The following is an 18,037-nucleotide window of genomic DNA, read 5'->3' on the forward strand; positions in this document are numbered from 1 at the left end:
TTGACTCCAAGGCACAAACCCTTTCCACCGGGATTGTGAGCACGTATCCACATACCTGGGCCATTTTTTCAGGTGGAAAACAGAACTTGTGACAAGCCCTTCCCCAAGGCCACTTTGGTTTTATAAGGGCCCAAAGCTGGAACAAACTTCCGGTCCCTGTGGCCCTTAGGATGAAAACCAAACTCTGTCTGGTCCCTCACTTGACCTTGGATGATCACCAGGAGCCTGCCCAGGCCCAGGTCTCCGGCTTATCCCCTGCTGCTCTGGCCACCTCCCCAGCAGGCCCCCCTTCCTTCCCTTCCTCCTTCCACACTCGGATACTTTGTCAAGGGGGGAATGTCTGGTCGAAGAACTGAGTGGTTCAGTTACTACAAGTTACCTGGTGCGTGACCGTGGGCAAGTCACTTAACCCAAGTCTCCCTTTCCTCAGCTGTCCGGTGAAGACAGGTGTGCTGAAGTCTCAGCCTAGTGTCCACCCATCATACAGTAGACTGATTAATACGCATTGTTGGAAAGAAGGAAGGAAGAGAGGGGGTATTTAATGTGTCCCCACCATGTGCTAGACCCTGTAGTGGACACTGGGGACACTGGGGAAGAAGAGGCAGATAGAGTCGCCGTTTTCCTGGAGATTTTTCTCGAAGGGCTGCAGCTATGGTTAATTGCAGCAGGAGGTTAAAATAAGTAACTGGAGCTTTGTAACTGAAGGCAGGATTTTTCCCAAGCCTGTGGCCTTTGGCCCGGAAGGAGGGCAGGGAGTTACCCCAACGTGACAGGAGTGGAAAGGAGACTTGCCCTGTCTACTCGCTTCTGTGGTTGGAGCCTGGCTTTGCCCACATGGTCTGCTTTTACAGGCCCCCTGGCTCTCTCTCGAGTCCCCAGCACTTGAGAGTCCTCCAGCAGCTGGAGAAAGCTGGGGAAGAAGAGAGGGGAGCCCTGGAGCCAAAGGGGAAGGAGGAGCCCAGGCCCCCACCTGGCCCCGCCCTGCGCTCAGGTGTGCACCAGGCCTGGAGAAGCTGGCTGGGCCTCTCTCCCAGGTGGTAGGAGGGACACAGCCCAGTACTCCCAGTCCAGGCCCAGCTGGGCCCTTCTAGCCCGTCAAACCCAGCACAGCGTCTTCGGGGGGTGGGGGACACTGGAAGGTAGAAGGGGAAGGTCGATCACTCACCTTCAGGTCTCCACTGTTTGCTTAAGAAACCTTGTGAATTTTGCATCCACTCCTTAGCAGATCGGTGTTTGTTTTATTTATTTATTTTTACAGATTTTATTTATTCATGAGAGACACAGACAGAAGCAGAGACACAGGCAGAGGGAGAAGCAGGCTCCATGCAGGGAGCCCGATGTGGGACTCGATCCCAGGACCCCGGGATCACGCCCTGAACCAAAGGCAGACGCTCAACCACTGAGCTCCCCAGGTGCCCCTGTGTTTGTTTTAACATAACGCGATTCCCTCTCCTCCTGCCATAAAGGGTCGCAGTGACTCCCAGCGCAGGGAGCTAGGATTGCTAGCCAGGCACAGCAGTGTCCCCACCGACCCCTGCGGGGAGGCCCCCTGGATGAGAGGCCCCAGCAGACACCCTGGCCCCTGAGTATAAGCCAGTCTTCCCTTCCTCCCTTCTCAGATCTGACCCCTACCTTGTCACAAAATCACTCTATACCACAACCATCTGTTTGTGTGGCTGCCTTGGCCTCCGACTGTGGCCTCCCTGGTGGGGAGGGCCACAGGCTGCCCCCCTCTGTGCCCCCAGCGCCCCCGCACAGGCTCAGCCGTATGTGCACCACGTGAAAAACTGAGATGGTGAAGGAATGGGCAGGGTGGTGGCCTGGGGCGGGCGGCGGCGGTGTGTGCTACGGTGGGCAGCATGGTGGCCCCCCAATGATGGCCATGTCCTAACCCCAGACACCTGAGGTGCCTGAGGGGCTCAGTTGGTTGAGCGTCTGACTCTTGATTTCGACTGGGGTCATGATGTCAGGGTCCTGGGATGGAGCCTGGAGTCGGGCTCTGCGCTCAGCAGGGAGTCTGCTTGAATTTCTCTCCCTCTGCACCCCCCTCCCCCCCTCTGCCTCCCCTGATCTCATGAGCACACACTCTCTTTCTCCCTAAAATAAATAAAAATAAATTCTTATCCTGGATACCTGTGAATATGTTACCTTATATGGCAAAAGGAACTTTGCAGGTATGGGTTTGTTAAGGCTCTGGAGAGAGAAAAAAGTCCTGCCTGCCATTCCTGAGGCCTGCCTTGCAGATTTTGGATCTGCCTAGCCAGCTGCCACCATTTCATAAGCCTTACAATCAATTAATCAACCAATCATTCAATACATAGGTATCCTATTGGTTCTCTTTCTCTGGTTGAAGCCTGAGGCCAACAGGAGTCAAGGGAAATTGGCCTTCTGGGGTCCATATTGGGAGACCACTCAGAATGAAGTCGTGGTGGGCAGGAGAGCTGTCTCAAGAATGGTCTGGAAGGTCAGGTGCCCCTCAACAGGGGTGGGGTGGGGCCGGGGTGCAGTTCCCAGAGGCAGCAGAACAAATACAGGGGTTGGAAGGGATGGAGGGCAGAGCTGGGGAGGGTCCAGGTGGGAGGGAAGAGCAGGGCCTGGCTTGGGGTGGGGGTGGGGGTCTCTGGGGAGCGAGCAGGCCCATAGGCTCTGGAAAAGCAAGGCCACAGGAGACTAGGCCTGGCCAAAAGGGGCCAGAAGACAAGGCATCGTTTGACAAAGAAGATCTGAGACCAGAGGAAAGGAGGGAGTGGGGGCCAGGCTAGGAGGTGGGGTGCCTGGGGGCGCGGAAGCGCGGGGCGGGGGGGGGGGGGCAGCCCACCCACATGACTTGCCCACACCCCTGGAGAGCCAGTGAGGTGTGGGAGGGGGAGAGTTCTGTTCCCACCTCTGTCCCCCCCAAAACTGTCCTTTTCAAGGGCATGCCCCACCCCTCGGGGGGCAAGCTGAGCTGGGATCTCTGCCCCCCACCCCCCCCAGACCTCCCTTTCCCCTTAACCTCTCCTGGGCTGGCTGTGGTTTCAGCAAACAATTTGGATCCTTCTAGAGCTTGGGATAGGAGGCCTTGACCTCTTCCTTCTAAGTGGTAAGAAATGCTCCGCATTCCTGAGTCAAGAGACCAGGGGCCATTCCTCTCCCTCAGCACCGGGCCAGACCCAGAGGAGCAAAATTAAGTGTGAACCCAGACACCCCCACCCCCCCCACGCCCCTGTCCTGGGCTCCTGCGGCAGCGCCTGCAGATGAGCCTCCCAGGCCTCTCAAGTCAGATCTGAGCCCTCTAGGGGCTGGTGGGCTGAGGCCCTGCTCCCTCACCCTGGGGGCAGGAATGTTGGAGAACAAATTCCTGGGGCTTCCCGCCCTGGAGGCTGGACTCCTGTCATCTGGGCTCCCGCCTGATTCCCGTGAGTCTCCCCCTGATGCCCAGCCTGGCGCTGAGGGGCTTCTCCTACACGGTTGTGGTTCAGGGAGGGAGGCGGGGGGAAGGGGAGGGAGACGTGGGGTATCTGAGGACCCCTCTGTGAGTCCCCACACCTGTGTTGTGACCTGAGTCCATAGTGAGCTTGGAGCATATGTGGGGGCCGGGGCGGGGGGGGGGGGGGCTGCTGCTCTGGGATCTCCTATTTACTCCTCACGCCCGGTTCCACTAGACGATCTATCACATACCATGTCACAGAGCAGAAGGCTGAGCCCAGAAGCCCAGAGAGGGTAAGTAACTTGTCCAAGGGCGCCCAGCACATAAGTGCAGGGGTCAGTATTGGGATTTGAGAGTCCCTGCTTGGGAACACTAGGCCCAGGGCCTCAGGGGAGGGAGGAGGAGAAGGAAAGGCCCAGAAGGGGGGAGTGAACAGCCTTATCTACCAAGGTGGTGGGGCTGCAGTGGGGAAAATGGGGTAGACCACAGAGAGTGGGGAGCCTGGATGGGTTGGCAGGGGCCAGGTTGGGAAGGGCCTCAGAGGCCAGAGTGAGGAGTTTCCGTTTCCACATGTCCCGTCCGGGGACCTTCCGGGGAGGGTGCCCTTGGAGGAATGGTTTGCTATGAATAAATGCACTGAAACCCACAGGATCAGCCCATTTGCAAAGCCCTCCTGACAGTAAGGCGACAGGAAGGACCCTGGCACATTGGGGACCTAATCAGCCACCAAGAAGTCATTCCTGCCACCCCTTACCCTGCCTCTCCATCACCCCCCTGCTTCGGGGTATGATGTGCCCTGCCCCCTCCCCGCCCCCAGATTATAGATTCTTCTGAAGGTAGAGCTCACTCTAAATCCTCTGCACGGACGCCTGGGTGGCTCAGTGGTTGAGCATCTGCTTCGGCTCAGGGCCTGATCCCGGGGATCGAGTCCCGCGTCGGGCTCCCTGCATGGAGCCTGCTTCTCCCTCTGCCTGTGTCTCTGCCTCTCTCTCTGTGTGTGTCTCTCATGAATAAATAAATAAACATCTTTAAATACACACACATTCATAAACAAACAAACAAACAAACCGTCCCCCTTCCAGGATGTGGTGAACAGAAAAATGCCCCCCAAAGATGGTCATGAGGACGTTCTGCTCCCTGGAACTTGCGACCAGTTAGGTGCCACACAAAGGGGACTTGAGGCTGTAATTAAGTTTGCGAATTAGTTGCCCTTAAAATCGGGAGATCATCCTGATTACCTTGGTGGGCCCTTAAACAGGGGAGAGGGAGCTGTGGCTCCAGCAGAGTGGTCCAGAGGATGGAGGGAGGGGCTGGGAGCCAAGCAAAGCCTGCAGCGTCTGGAAGCCAGAAAGGGGCCAAGGAGCACGCTGCCCCCCAGAGCCTCCAGAAGGGACGGAGCCCAGTGGCTCCTTGATGTTGCGCAGAGAGGTCGGTGCCAGACTCCCCACCTCTGCATCCCTGAGATCCTCAGTGTGTGGGGCTTCAAGCCGGGCTCCCGGTCCCCTGCTCGTTCCTTCACAGGCTCCAGCATCTTTAGTTTCCCATGGGCTCTGCATCACCGCGATGGGCAGACCCTTTACACCCACTTCATACATGAAGAAGCAGGCCAGGAGAGGTCATGTGACGTGTCCAAGGTCACACGTGCAGCAAGGTGGAAATGGAGTCAGAAACTAGGCCTCCACCTCCGCCCCCTGGATGCTGACACGGCACACTGCGTCTCCCAAGAGTCACCCAGTGGATGTAAAAGTACCCTTATGGCCTGTGAATTCATGGGGGTGGTTCTTATCCTTCTGGACTGGGCTGGAGGCCCCTGCCTCCGCGAAGAGACAGTTCTCCCCCTCCCCTCCGCCACCCCCCGCCAGGCTTCAGTTCTGGCCAACCCCGGTCCCCCAGCCCCTTGCCCTATGTACCCTGCTGTCTTCCAGGAAGGGGACTGGACTGCGGCCTGTGACGCTTCCCCCTCTCCCCCACCACAGCAACCGGTGCGGTGCCAGCACCCAGGAGGTGGCCAGTGAACGTGGGGTTCTCCGCCCCTGCTCGCCCTCCACTGTCCAGGTGAAGGCTGTCCTCCTCAAAAGTGAGCTGCTCCATCCTGAGCCCCAGGGAGGCTCAGAGTGGGAGGGAAGCTGCATCCCCTGCGCCAGCTGACAGGGTCAGAGGGGAAACTGCGCTTCCTGCGGGGCCCCTGGGGAGCCTGGTGCTGCCTCCAGGCCAGCTGGGTCTCTGCCTGAGCTCCAGGGGAGCAGAGGGCAGGGAGGGGTGGAGGGAGGGGGGAGAGGAGAGAGGAAGGGGGAACAGGGAGAGAAGGAGGGACAGGGCAGAGGGGAGCGAGGCAGAGCTTGCTGGGAGAGAGGGAGTCAGATGCACAGAGGAAGACGCAAGAGGAGAGAGTCCCAGAGACAGGAGAGGGAGAGCAAGTTAGACACCCAGAGACAAAATGGCGAGTGGGAGGCCGAGAAAGAGACCTAGACAAAGAGAAACACACTGGGCAGGAGGCCCAGAGAGACACCTGTGCTTCCTGGACCCGCAGGCTTTCTTCGGCTTTTGGGCATTTGGGCCCAAAAGGTAGTCTTTGGTTTGGATTGGCTTTGTTTTGTTTTAGTACATGCTATGTGCTTGGCACAAGAGAAAGGTTTTTATTTTTTAATTTATTTTAATTTATTAAAATATTTTATTTATTTATTCATGAGAGATAGAGAAGCAGAGACATAGGCAGAGGGAGAAGCAGGCTCCCTACAGGGAGCCTCATATGGGACTCAATCCGGGACCCCAGGATCATGACCTGAGCCGAAGGCAGATGCTCAATCACTGAGACACTCAAGTGCCCCAAGAGAAAGGTTTTTAAAAAGTGCTTCAGGGAGGAATCCCTGGGTGGCTCAGCGGTTTAGTGCCTGCCTTTGGCTCAGGGTGTGATCCTGGAGTCCCAGGATCGAGTCCCAGGATCGAGTCCCAGGATCGAGTCCCAGGATCGAGTCCCACATCGGGCTCCCTGCATGGAGCCTGCTTCTCCCTCTGCCTGTGTCTCTGCCTCTCTCTGTGTGTGTCTCTCATGAATAAATAAGTAAAATCTTTAAAAAAAAAAAAGTTTTTAAAAGAAGTGCTTCAAATCTTGCTGGAGTATCCCGACTCACACTCAAGACTCTAAAGAACAATAGCAGAGGGACTCTTGGGTGGCTCAGTCCGTTAAGCGTCTGCCTTCAGCTCAGGTCATATCCCAGGGTCCTGGGATCGAGCCCCGCCTTGGGCTTCCTGCTCAGCGGGGAGTCTGCTCCTCCCTGTGCCCCTCCCCTGCTCATGCTCTCACCCTTTCTTTCCCTCTCAAATAAATAAAAACTAAAAAAAAAAAAAAAAAAAAAAAAGAACAACAGGAGAGGATAAAGCAAAAGGCTAAGTTGGGAGAGTGGTATAGTGTGTGCAGAAGCTACTGAGGTAGGTAGGGAAGGCTTTCTGGAGGAAGGAGGTTTTTGAACTATACCTGTAGAGATGAGTATATTAATCAAGACTTTCTCTTTTCCAAATGACAGGAACTTGACTCGATTGGGTTAAAGAAACAACAAAATCTATTCACTCACATGAGTGGAATGTCCAAGGGTAGATTACTAGTTTCAGGCATGGCTGGATCCAGGTACTCAGGTGAGCGATATCATGAATGCTTTGTCTCCATCCATGTCTACCTCTGTTTTCCTCCTATTGGATCCATTCAGAAGTGGGTTCTTTCTGCAAGGTGACACCAATTGCCCACAAAGCTAAAGTATCAGTGTAGCAAACTGAGAAGTCCAGGGTTAACTCGGAATGCACCAGCTTGGAATGCTTGCTCAACCTTGAACCTACCACCTATCAGCATGCAAATGGAGAATTCTGATTGGCTTGATTCAAGGTCATGTGTCAAACTCTGGAGCTAGAGAGTGGAGTCAGCCCCACATGAACGAAATGGACTGACCATAGGACAGAGGGGGCTCCCAGCACAGAAGTTGGGCTGTGTTATCAGAGGAAGAATGGGATTCTGAGGGGGCAAAAAACAATATGCACCTTCTCCCCCAAAGACAGAGCAGGTGGTAACTAGGGAAGAGGGCATTTCAGGAAGAAGGAAGGATGTATTAGTTATCTATCACTGCGTAACAAATAACCACAATCTCAGAGGCTTAAAACAACACACATTTATGATCTTGCAGTTTCTGTGGGCTGGAATATGGGCACAGCACAATTGCGAGCTTGAGTGCTGGGTGAGGCTACCGTCTCATCTGAGGCTTGGCCGGGGAAGAGTCAAATTCTGAGTTCCCACCATCGTTAGCAGAATGCAGTTCCTTTCTGTTGTCAGACTGAGGGCCTCGATTCCCTGCTGGTTGTCAGGGGGAAGCCTCTCTCCCACTGACCACCTGGTCCCCCCAATGTGGCTCTCTGCCCCATCAAAGCCAGCCAGGGAGACAGAGCCTCCTCATAAGACGAGTGTGAATAATGGAGCCACCTACACGTAATCTCTCTCATCCTATCACGTTTGCCTCACTCGGTTGGTTAGCGGCAAATGGTAGCACGATTACACAAGGGTGTGAACCCCAGGAGGAGGGGTCTTGGGGCTGCCTTAGAGTTCAGTCACCACTGACTGCCTGAGCAGTGACCTAGGGTTGAGCTTCCAGTGAGATAGAGGATACGCAGGAAAGCACACATGGGCCTCCACCAGAGGTTGTGCCCTCTTGTGCGATCAGCTTTTAAGGGTAAGAAATCCCATCTTGGTTGTTTTTGTTTAAGATTTTATTTATTTATTTATTTATGAGAGACACAGAGAGAGGCAGAGACACAGGCAGAGGGAGAAGCGGGCTCCCTGCAGGGAACCCGATGTGGGACTTGGTCCCAGGACCCCAGGATCACCCCCTGAGCCTAAGGCAGATGCACAACCGCTGAGCCACCCAGGTGTCCCGAAATCCCATCTTGTTATTCTTGATTTATTCACGATTCCTGCCCAGCAACCGGCACATAGTAGGCCCATTAGTGATACTTGGTTGGATGGAATTGTCAAACTGGATGCCCTATCCCAGCTCTCATTCATTCACCAACTAATTAATTCAGCCAGCATTTACTGAGCCCCTCCCACGTGGCAGGCCCTGTGCCTACTGCCGGCACACAGTGTGGAAGGAGGGCTTTGCCCTCGCTAGAAGGATAACTGGTGGCTGAATAGTACAACTGCTTATGGTTTGTGGTCTACGAGGAACTTTCACACCCCCTGCCCAGGATCCCAGTGTGTGGATGCTGTTAAAGAGACTAAAGTTCGGAAGGACAAACTACAAGGGCAGGCACTGGACTCCCCCTCCAGTGCACTCTCCTACGACCATGCTACCCAGCTTCCCATTGGGCCCTACCCTCAGGACACTGGGCTGAGGTTCCTTCATCTGGCTCAGGGTTTGGGGGGTGCCCAGTGGTGACCTCCAGTGGGGCTCTGGTGTCTGCCAGGGGCCACAGGAGCTGGGGAAAGGTCTGACATTTGTCCCCCGTCCCCACCACAGGCCCGATAAGAAAGTGACCACAATCCTTTTTGGGTGACTTTCTTGGTCAAAGGAGGAACATGGTCTCGAGTGAAAAGGAAAGATACACAAAGAACAGCTCCCGAGTGACTGGGTGAGCCCAGAGGAGGGGACAGCAAGTGATCGTCTCAGGCTCCCTCCTGGCATCTCGGTTCATGAGGTTTCCTCTCCCCTGTGCTACCCTATGGACTCCCTTCCTTATGAAAATATAGGAGGGCTCTGGGGTGCCCCCGCAGGGCATGGCCGTCGCTGACCTCCTGCCCCACAGGACTGCGGGCGTAGCATTTGGGGATTCTAACGTGGTTGGAAGGAAGCAGAGTGGATCCTGAGACAAGCATTTGAATACAAGTCATGTGCTTGGATCATGTTCCCAGGCACTGTAGGTAAGGGACAGGGGACAGTGAGACAAGGAAGGCCTGCCAAGCGACAAAGCAGGTGCCGTCAAGCCAGTGTCCACCGGAGGCCAGGGCACCTCTGGGAGCCCAAGCAGAACACGCCCCACCCTGTCATCGGGCCCAAAGGGATGCGTAATGTCAGAGGGCGTTCCAGCCTCCCCCGAGCGCGGATAGAGCCCTCAGCGAGGTGGCGCGGGTGCTGGCAGAGGTCAGCCCGAGGGCCCACCACAGTACTGGGAGCTACCCGTGTCTGCGTCAGAGCAAAAGGCTTCGCTGTTACACGTAACACTTCGAAAACCTGTGACATGAGCAGGCTCCCTGTGGTGAGCCTGATGCGGGACTCGATCCCAGGACCCCAGGATCATGCCCTGAGCTGAAGGCAGATACTCAACCACTGAGCCACCCGGGTGCCCCTGAAGTACCACAGTTTTTTTAGACCATTCATCCATTGAGCATATTTGGCCATTCTGAGGCTGTGACGAACAAAGCTGCTGTGAGCAGTCCTGTCCAAGCTTCTGCATCACAGAGACAGAATATTGGCTCCCGAAGACGTTCATGTCCTAATCCCTGGAGCCTGTGAATATGTTACCCTATATGGCAAAAGGGACCTTGCAGGTGTGATTAAGGACCTGGGTCATTGAAATTTTAGCCACATAGCTGCCCAACTGAAGACTACATTTCCCAGACTCCCTTGCAGCTACACGTGGCCAGGGGGCTGGGTGGAGGCCAACAGACTTGAATGAATCTGAGGCCCAGGCTTCTGAGCCTGACCTGTGGGAGTTGCCTAGTATTGAGTAACAGGTTTTCCCACACTTGGCAGCTTGAAACAATAGACACTTAGGATCTCACACAGCTGCGGGGGGTCAGGAATTTAGGAATGGCTCAGCTGAGTGACTCAGCAACTCTTAGGAAGTCCCCGCAAGGTGTCCACCGGGTCTGGGTCTCTGCAGGCTGCTCAGGGCTGGGACCACCGTCATCCCCGCGGCTCCTTCCCGGGCCCCAGGTTCACGCCTGGAGGAGGCCTCAGGCCCCGACCGTGTGGGCCGGTCGCAGGGCAGGAGTGTTCTCCGGACTTTGCAGGTGGCTTCCCCCAGCATGAGCGACCCACGACAGAGCAAAGCAGAAGCTGCAATCTCTTCTATAACCTAGCCTCGGGAGGCACACTCTGTCTTTTCCAGAATACCCACTGAGGGGCCTGGGGGGCTGAGTTGGTTAAGCATCTGCCTTCAGTTCGGGTCATGATCTCTGGATCCTGAATTGGGTCCTGAATTGGGTCCTGAACTGGGATCTGAATTGGGTCCTGAAATGGGTCCAGAATTGGGATCCTGGCTCAGCAGGGAGCCTGCTTCTCTCTCTGCCCCTTCTCCCACTCATGTTCACTCTTTCCCTCTCTCTCAAATGTATAAATAAAGTCTTTTTTTATTTTTTTTATAAATAAATTCTTAAAAAAAAAAAAAAATATATATATATATAGGGGCACCTGGGTGGCTCAGTGGTTGGGCTACTGCCTTCAGCTCAGGGCGTGATCCTGGAATCGGGGATCGAATCCTGCACCAGATTCCCCGCAGGGAGGCTGCTTCTCCCTCTGCCTGTGTCTCTGCCTCTCTCTGTCTCTCATGAATAAATAAATAAAATCTTAAAATATATATATATATATATATATATATATATATCCTATTGGTTACACAGTCATCCCTATTTGGTGTGGGAAAGAACAATGCAAGAGGCAGGGATCATGGAGACAGTCTTGGAGGCTGGCCACCACATGTCCTTAATAGGAAAGGAATGCGTCAGTCCCCTCTCTCGCTCCTCCCTCTGCCTGGAATGACAGATGAATTGCAGTTTTGTGGCTAAGGGCATGGCTGAGCTACAAAATAGAAGGAGCCTGGGCGCCCAGCACTGGGGAGCTGCCCTGCTGACGATGGACCACCTCCCTGGACTGTTACGTGAGAGAGAAACACATCTCTGTCTTATTGAAGCAACGGGGTTTTCTGCTCTGTGACAGCAGCCTGGTCCACCCTTTAACCAATACTGTCCCTTTGCTGAAGCAGCGAGCTTTGCGTCCCCAGCCCCTCAGCTCCTTGATCTCTGGGAGGCGAGGTGAGGGCAAGACAGCTTCTGCTCCTGACGCTCCCATCACTCAGATCCTGGCAGTCTAGGAAGCAGGATGGGCAACCAAATCTCACCCCCATCCCTGTCCTACCAATTGCCCCCATTCTTTTCCCTGCTCAAAGGATGGGCTAAGAGCACAACACCTTCACCTGAAAGCTTCTTAAAACCATTTTTATTTTATTTTTTATACATTTTATTCATTTTTTTTTTAAAGATTTTATGAGAAACTGAGGCTGCCAGCCTCAGAAAAGTATCTTCCAGACCCTGGACAGCCATTGCTTCTGTGCAAACACCACTTCTGCTTGGAATAGTTCAGAGGCATGTGGCTTTCATTTTATCCCAATTTTCTAAAAAGATTTTATTTATTTATTTGAGAGAGAGAGGGAAGGGGGAGAGGGAGAGAGAGAATCTCAAGCAGATTCCCGGCCACTCTCGGAGCCCAACATGGGTCTCCATCCCATGACCCTGAGATCATGACCTGAGCCGAAATCAAGAATCGCGTGCTCAACTGACTGAGCCACCTGGAGAAAGGTACCCTTTCTCCCGAATTTTATTTTATTTTATTTTTTAAGATTTTATTTATTTATTCATTAAAGACACAGAGAGAGAGAGAGAGGCAGAGACATAGGCAGAGGGAGAAACAGGCTCCATGCAGGGAGCCTGATGTGGAACTGGATCCTGAGACCGTGGATCACGCCCTGAGCCAGGGGCAGGTGCTCAACCGCTGAGCCACCCAGGTGCCCCCCTCCCAAATTTTAATAATCATCATTATAATAACGTGTGAGCAAGGCCCATTTGGTCCAACCACCACCTGGCAGCAGCGGTTCTGTTTCCCTTTGATATGCAAGTCTGCTCGGTGGTGGTGGGCAGGGGGCCCCTTCTGCCTGGCAGCTCCTGCCTGTCTCCCCTGATCTCGGCAGAGCCCTTCTGGATGAACACAGACACCCAGTCTGCAACCCAGTCCCTTTCCCTGGCTCTGTGGGAACGTCCACTCCTTTACATTCCCTCCAGCTGCGCCTGGGAGTCCCTAGGGAACTCCCCTTGACCAGTGGCTTTCTGAGGCCTTAGTAGATCAGCTCTTCCATTTTACTCACTCATGGTCATGTCTTTCCTCCCCAGGAGTCAAGCTTGAGCTCAGGAGGGGGGCTCGGGAGAGTCATTGCTCATCCCTTCAAGGGATAATTGAATTACCTCGTGTGGCAGGCACTGAGCAGAATGCTAAGGACACAGACGTACCTTCTGTGTGGACCCGCCATCCTCATAGACACACAATCCGGGAGGGAAGACAGCCATTAAAATGGTTAAAACAGTGGGATACCACTTCACACGCATCAGCAGTGAGAGAGGTCAGTACCCTGAAGAGGTGGTAACAACGTGGGGAGATGAGTGGTCTCAAGCCCGGTTGCAGACATGTGCACTGGCACAGCTGTCCTGGAAAGCAACCAGGCAGTAGCTGGCAAAACCAAATCTGGGCAATGCCAGATTTCCATAACCCAGAAATCCCACCCCGGGGTAATCTGGAGAAACACTCATAAAAATCCCTCAGAGAATCCGGGCTGTCTCAGATCCGTTCTAGGGAAGTTGGAGCAGCAACAAGGAACAGGAGGACGTGCATACAGCAACACAGAGAGATGGATCTCAAAGTAGTAAACAGAGAAGGATTTTATTTTTTTATTTTTTAATTTAATTTTATTTTTTGGATTTGATTTTTTAAAAAGAGTTCTTTTTTTGAGAGACAGAGACAGAGAGAGAGCACAAGCAGGCACAGAGGTGGATGGGGAGGGGCAGAAAAAAGAAGACTGGATGCTCAGCGCTGAACCTGAAATGGGGCTCGATCCCAGGACCTGAAGCAGGCCCTGAGCCGAAACCGAGAGTTGGATGCTCAACTGACTGCACCGCGCAGGTGCTCCAGAGTGAGACTGAATTTTTGAAAATTAAAACACATGCAAGGAAAAAAATAATAAAACACATACAAGAAATCCTTAAAAGAAAATTTGCAAGATTCACGCATGTTTGGGAAAGATGAATGGGAACCAAGGAGGAAGGAAAGCATAAAATAAATAAGAAAAGAATCTTGCGTAAACCACCAAAGATCGTTGCTATACCTTGCAGACAGGTCTACTCAACTCTCTGTAGATAGAGTTTCTTAGAAGCAGGATAAAAACAAAGGACTATACTCGTCAACAAACAACTAAGCCCGGGGGAGATCACCTGAGGGTCACACCTCAGGCTGCTCTGCTCTGTGTTTAAAATACTCCCCTCTGCTGTTGGTCAACCCTCAAACCAACCCTCCGCCTTGGACTCTAGCTTCCAGTGAGTTCTTTCCTGGAAATCTCCTCGGCCCCATACAGAGAGGCTGGTGGTGGATGCCTGAGGACCTCCAGTCTTACCCGAATCATAGGGGAACACTGCTTATGTGCCAAGAGGACTCCTTTCTGGCCTTTTTGTAATAATTTATCTAGTGCCTGCTTGCTGTGGGGCATAGGAGCTCCAAGAGGGATGACAGTGATCAAAGCTCTTCTACTGGGGTGCCTGGGGGTGCAGGTGGTTAAGCATCTGACTCGGTTTTGGTAGGGTCTTGATCTCAGGGTTGTGAGTTCAAGTCCTACATTGGGCTCTGGGCTCAGCATGGAATCTGCTTAAGATTTTCCCTCTCCCCCTTCCTCCGCCCCTTCCCCTGCTCTCTCTCTCTCTCCAAAATAAATAAATAAATCTCTTTTTTTAAAAAAGCCTCTCTATTTTTTTTTTAAGATTTTATTTATTTTTCCATGAGTGAGAGAGAGAGAGAGAGAGAGGCAGAGACACAGGCAGAGGGAGAAGCAAGCTCCACGCAGGGAGCCGGACGTGGGACTCGATCCCGGGACGCGATCCCAGGACTCCAGGACCACGCCCCGGACTGAAGGCAGGCGCCAAACCACTGAGCCACCCAGGGATCCCCAAAAGCCTCTCTATTTTTGCATACAGCATGGCAGGCTTCATTCTAGCACTTTGCTTACATCAACCCTCTTACACCCGTCTAACCTCACAAAGACTAACGACATTGGCTAGTCGATCCTGGTGTCCCCAGAAAAGAAATGGAGGGAGGGGCTACTGAATTTGTATTTGGTCTAAAGAAGTGGAAGACTTTTTTATCAAGTGAACAGAGACTAGCTTGGTTGACCAAAACAAAGTCACCGCCCTCAATCAGTTCTTGGACTTGAACCCGTTTATGAATCGGTTTAGACACCCTGAATAAAGGGGAACTGGTTCTTGAGGAGGGGCCCCACTGCACTGCCAAAAAGTCACCCTCTTCACCCCTATGTTTAGAGCAGCATTATTTATAATAGCCAAACTATGGAAGCAGCCCAAGTGTCCATCGACTGATGAATGGATAAAGCAGATATGGTGTGTATCTACAGTGGAATATTACTCAGCAATTAAAAGAATGAAATCTTACCGTTTGCAATGATGTGGATGGAGCTACAGAATGTAACGCTAAGTGAAATAAGTCAGGGAAAGACAGATACTGTATGATTTCACTCGAATGTGGAATTTAAGAAAGAGTAAATGGGGGTGCCTGGGTGGCTCAGTCAGTTGGGCATCTGCCTTCAGCTCAGGTCATGGGTCAGGTCAGGCTCAGTGTCCCAAGTCTGGCTCCCTACTTGTCAAGGAGTCTACTTCTTCCTCTGATCTCCGCACCCCCCATGCTCTCTTACTCTCTCTCAAATAAATAAATAAAATCTTAAAAAAAAAAAAAAAGGAGCAAAGAAAAAAAGAGACAAACTAAAAAACAGACCTTTAACTACAGAGAACAAACTGGTGGTCACTGGTAGGGAAGGTGGGTGGGGGAATTGGGGAAACGAGTGATAGGGATTAAGGTCACACTTAGGATGAGCATGGGCTGTTGTATGAAGTGTTGAATCACTACATTGTACACCAGACACTAATATAACACTGTATGTTAATTGCCCTAGAATTAAAATTTAAAAGATAATAATGAAAAAAAAAAGCAGTGTGGGCCATTGAAAATTGGGCGTGTCATATCTCCAGCAGGAGAAGAAATTTAGCCAATTTAGGACTGAAAAGAAAAATGGACACAGCACACATATACCAAACGGAAAGTAAAGAATAAATAAAGTAACTGAGTCTGATTTCAAATGGAGCTCTGTGAAAAGAGAGAGAGAGGGGGCAGCCCAGCTGGCTCAGTGGTTTAGCACTGCCTTCGGCCCAGGGCGTGATCCTGGAGACCCCGGATCGCGTCCCGCATCTGGCTCCCCTCATGGAGCCTGCTTCTCCCTCTGCCTGTGTCTCTGCCGCTCTCTCTCTCTCTCCTCTCTCTCTCTGTGTCTCTCATGAATAAATAAATAAAATATTCAAGAAAAGAGAGAGAGACAAGAGAGACAGATTAAAAACAAATCAACTTACCCTCTACAGCTTCTCCCAGGATTCCCCAAGGGCACTTGCAGCCATTTACCAGAGTGCACGTTAGAGAAAGGAAATCATCAGACTTTTCTGGCTCTGCACCGACATGAACTCCAGGAGACCCAGAGCATCACGATGATCCACCAGTCGGAGCAAGGGCCTTTGGGGAGATCAGGTGATCAATGGAGCGTCAGCTCACGTGTGTCTCCCACTTGGCCAAATGGGTGCCCAGACCCATCCCATGGTTATATCCCCAGCTCTAGGGTGCGTGGTTGGCACAGACACAGAAGGGAGTGGGAGGCAGAGGAGATTCATTCATCCACCCAAGGTCACAGAGCCAGAAGCGGGGTTCAGTCCAGGGCCGTCTGGCTCCAAGTCCACGTCCTTGACGTCTGCCCTTAAGTGCTTGCAGCTTCGTAGGGCAGAGAAGCAAGTGTAGGGATAACCCATGTGCCTGGGAGAGTCATCACCATAGAGATGGGCCTGGGGGGTTGTGAGGGTCTGGGCGTGGGGCGGGGTCGGTGCACCAGCAGACCTGGTGTCTAAACACAGTTTTGAAGGATGAGTTGGAGTTAGCAAAACCAAGGAAAGTGGGAGGCAAAGACGCCCAGATGGGCAGAGGGGTCCCCAGAGGAGGGGGAGAGGCGGGAGTAGCGGATGGCTCAGGCCGGGGGGCTCCACTGCAAGAGATCACGGCACTGGGGCCTGAAGACGCCAGGGCGCCTGGCAGGGCTGCTCCTGAGGAGTCCCGGTCCTGCCTCCTTGGCCCGGTCCTGCCTCCTTGGCCCGGCCCAGCCCGGCCGGGCCATCTTGCAATTGCCATTGCAGCTTGGGACATTCTAGAGCATCCCCGCCATGTGGTATCTGTACAAAAGTCCCTGCGGTTAGGGTTTAGCAATGCACTTTCATCTCAGAGTAAACACTTCTTTCGTTTTATTTTTGCTTCCTCTTTATCTATCCCCCTGGCCATCTCCTTGACCCCCATCTGTGGCCCTAAAAGGAAGACAAGAGCTCTTCTGAAAATCTCGGAGGGCTGGTGGCCTTTTGTTAATGGCTCTCATCCTGGTCACAGGGACTGAAGTTCTCGGAGACAACACTTCTCGGGTCCTTTACAAACCAGCAACAGCCCGAGAAGTGAGGGGACACACCGCCCTGGCCCCTGGCTGTGCATTAGTGGGAGAAGAAGGGGGTGGATTGTGCTGGTGCCTACTGGGGGCTAGGCCCGAGCACTTTTGTTCCTTCTCCTAATCCTCACTTCCACCTGTGAGATGGGGAGTAGTTCACCCGTTTCTTGGGTGAGGACAATGTGGCACAGAGAGGTCAGTGAAATGGCCCAAAGCTGCACAGCAGCAGGTGGCAGGGCAGCACTGAAGCCTCTCAGTGGGTGGCCGTGACGCTCGTCTTTCCTGTGAGCCAACCCTGTGGCTTGAAGCGCAGACAGTTCAGTGTCCTTAGGTTGGCGGAACTTAAGGAAAGTAACTGGGAGACTAGAGAAGAAAGACTCATTATTTTCCTTTCCTGGCTCCAGGGACCAGCATGAACATAACGCTGGCCAACACCGTTGAGTGCTTGTTTGGTTCCAGGTGCTGCTCTGAGCAACTTCGCTGGTATGGAAGCATCGAAACCCCACCATCCTTTTACTGACTAAGGTGCTCTTACTATTTTCATTTCACAAGTAAGGAAACTGAGGCACAGAAAGGGAAAGAAACTTGCCCAAGGTCACATAGCTCATGAGTGGCAGAGCTACGGTTTGAAATGAAGCTGTCACTTAAAAAAAAAAAAAAAAAAAAAAAAGAGAGAGAGAGAGAGAGACACTTTTTTAAAAAAATATTTTATTTATTTAGTTGAGAGAGAGAGAGAGAGCAAATGCACACGAGCAGGGGGAGGAGCAGAGGGAGAAGGAGAGGCAGACCCTGGGCATGGAAGCTGGACGTGGGACTCCATCCCAGGACCCTGAGATCAAGATCTGAGCTGAGATGGGGTGTCAGACGCTTAACCATGAGCCCATGAGGTGCCCCATGTGGCATTTTATTCTCTGTCTCTATGAAGCTGACTCCTCTAGGTACTTCACAGAAGTAGAATCATAAGGTACGTATTTGGGGCCCCTGGGTGGCTCAGCGGTTGAGCATCTGACTTCAGCTCAGGTCTTGATCCCGGGGTCCTGGGATCGAGTCCCACATCGGGCTCCCTGCATGGAGCCTGCT

The 18,037-nt window shown here is 52.8% G+C and overlaps 1 long non-coding RNA gene across 1 annotated transcript; it reads left to right on the forward strand.

Moving 5' to 3' along the window:
- Window positions 1–3,183: 3,183 nt before the first annotated feature.
- Window positions 3,184–4,397, forward strand: LOC140642227 (uncharacterized). Its single transcript, XR_012038728.1, has 3 exons — window positions 3,184–3,398; window positions 3,645–3,702; window positions 4,059–4,397. It is a non-coding gene; the product is annotated as an uncharacterized lncRNA (long non-coding RNA).
- Window positions 4,398–18,037: the final 13,640 nt, after the last annotated feature.

Source organism: Canis lupus, chromosome 11 (assembly GCF_048164855.1).
Source record: "Canis lupus baileyi chromosome 11, mCanLup2.hap1, whole genome shotgun sequence".
In the NCBI taxonomy this organism is placed as follows: domain Eukaryota; kingdom Metazoa; phylum Chordata; class Mammalia; order Carnivora; family Canidae; genus Canis; species Canis lupus.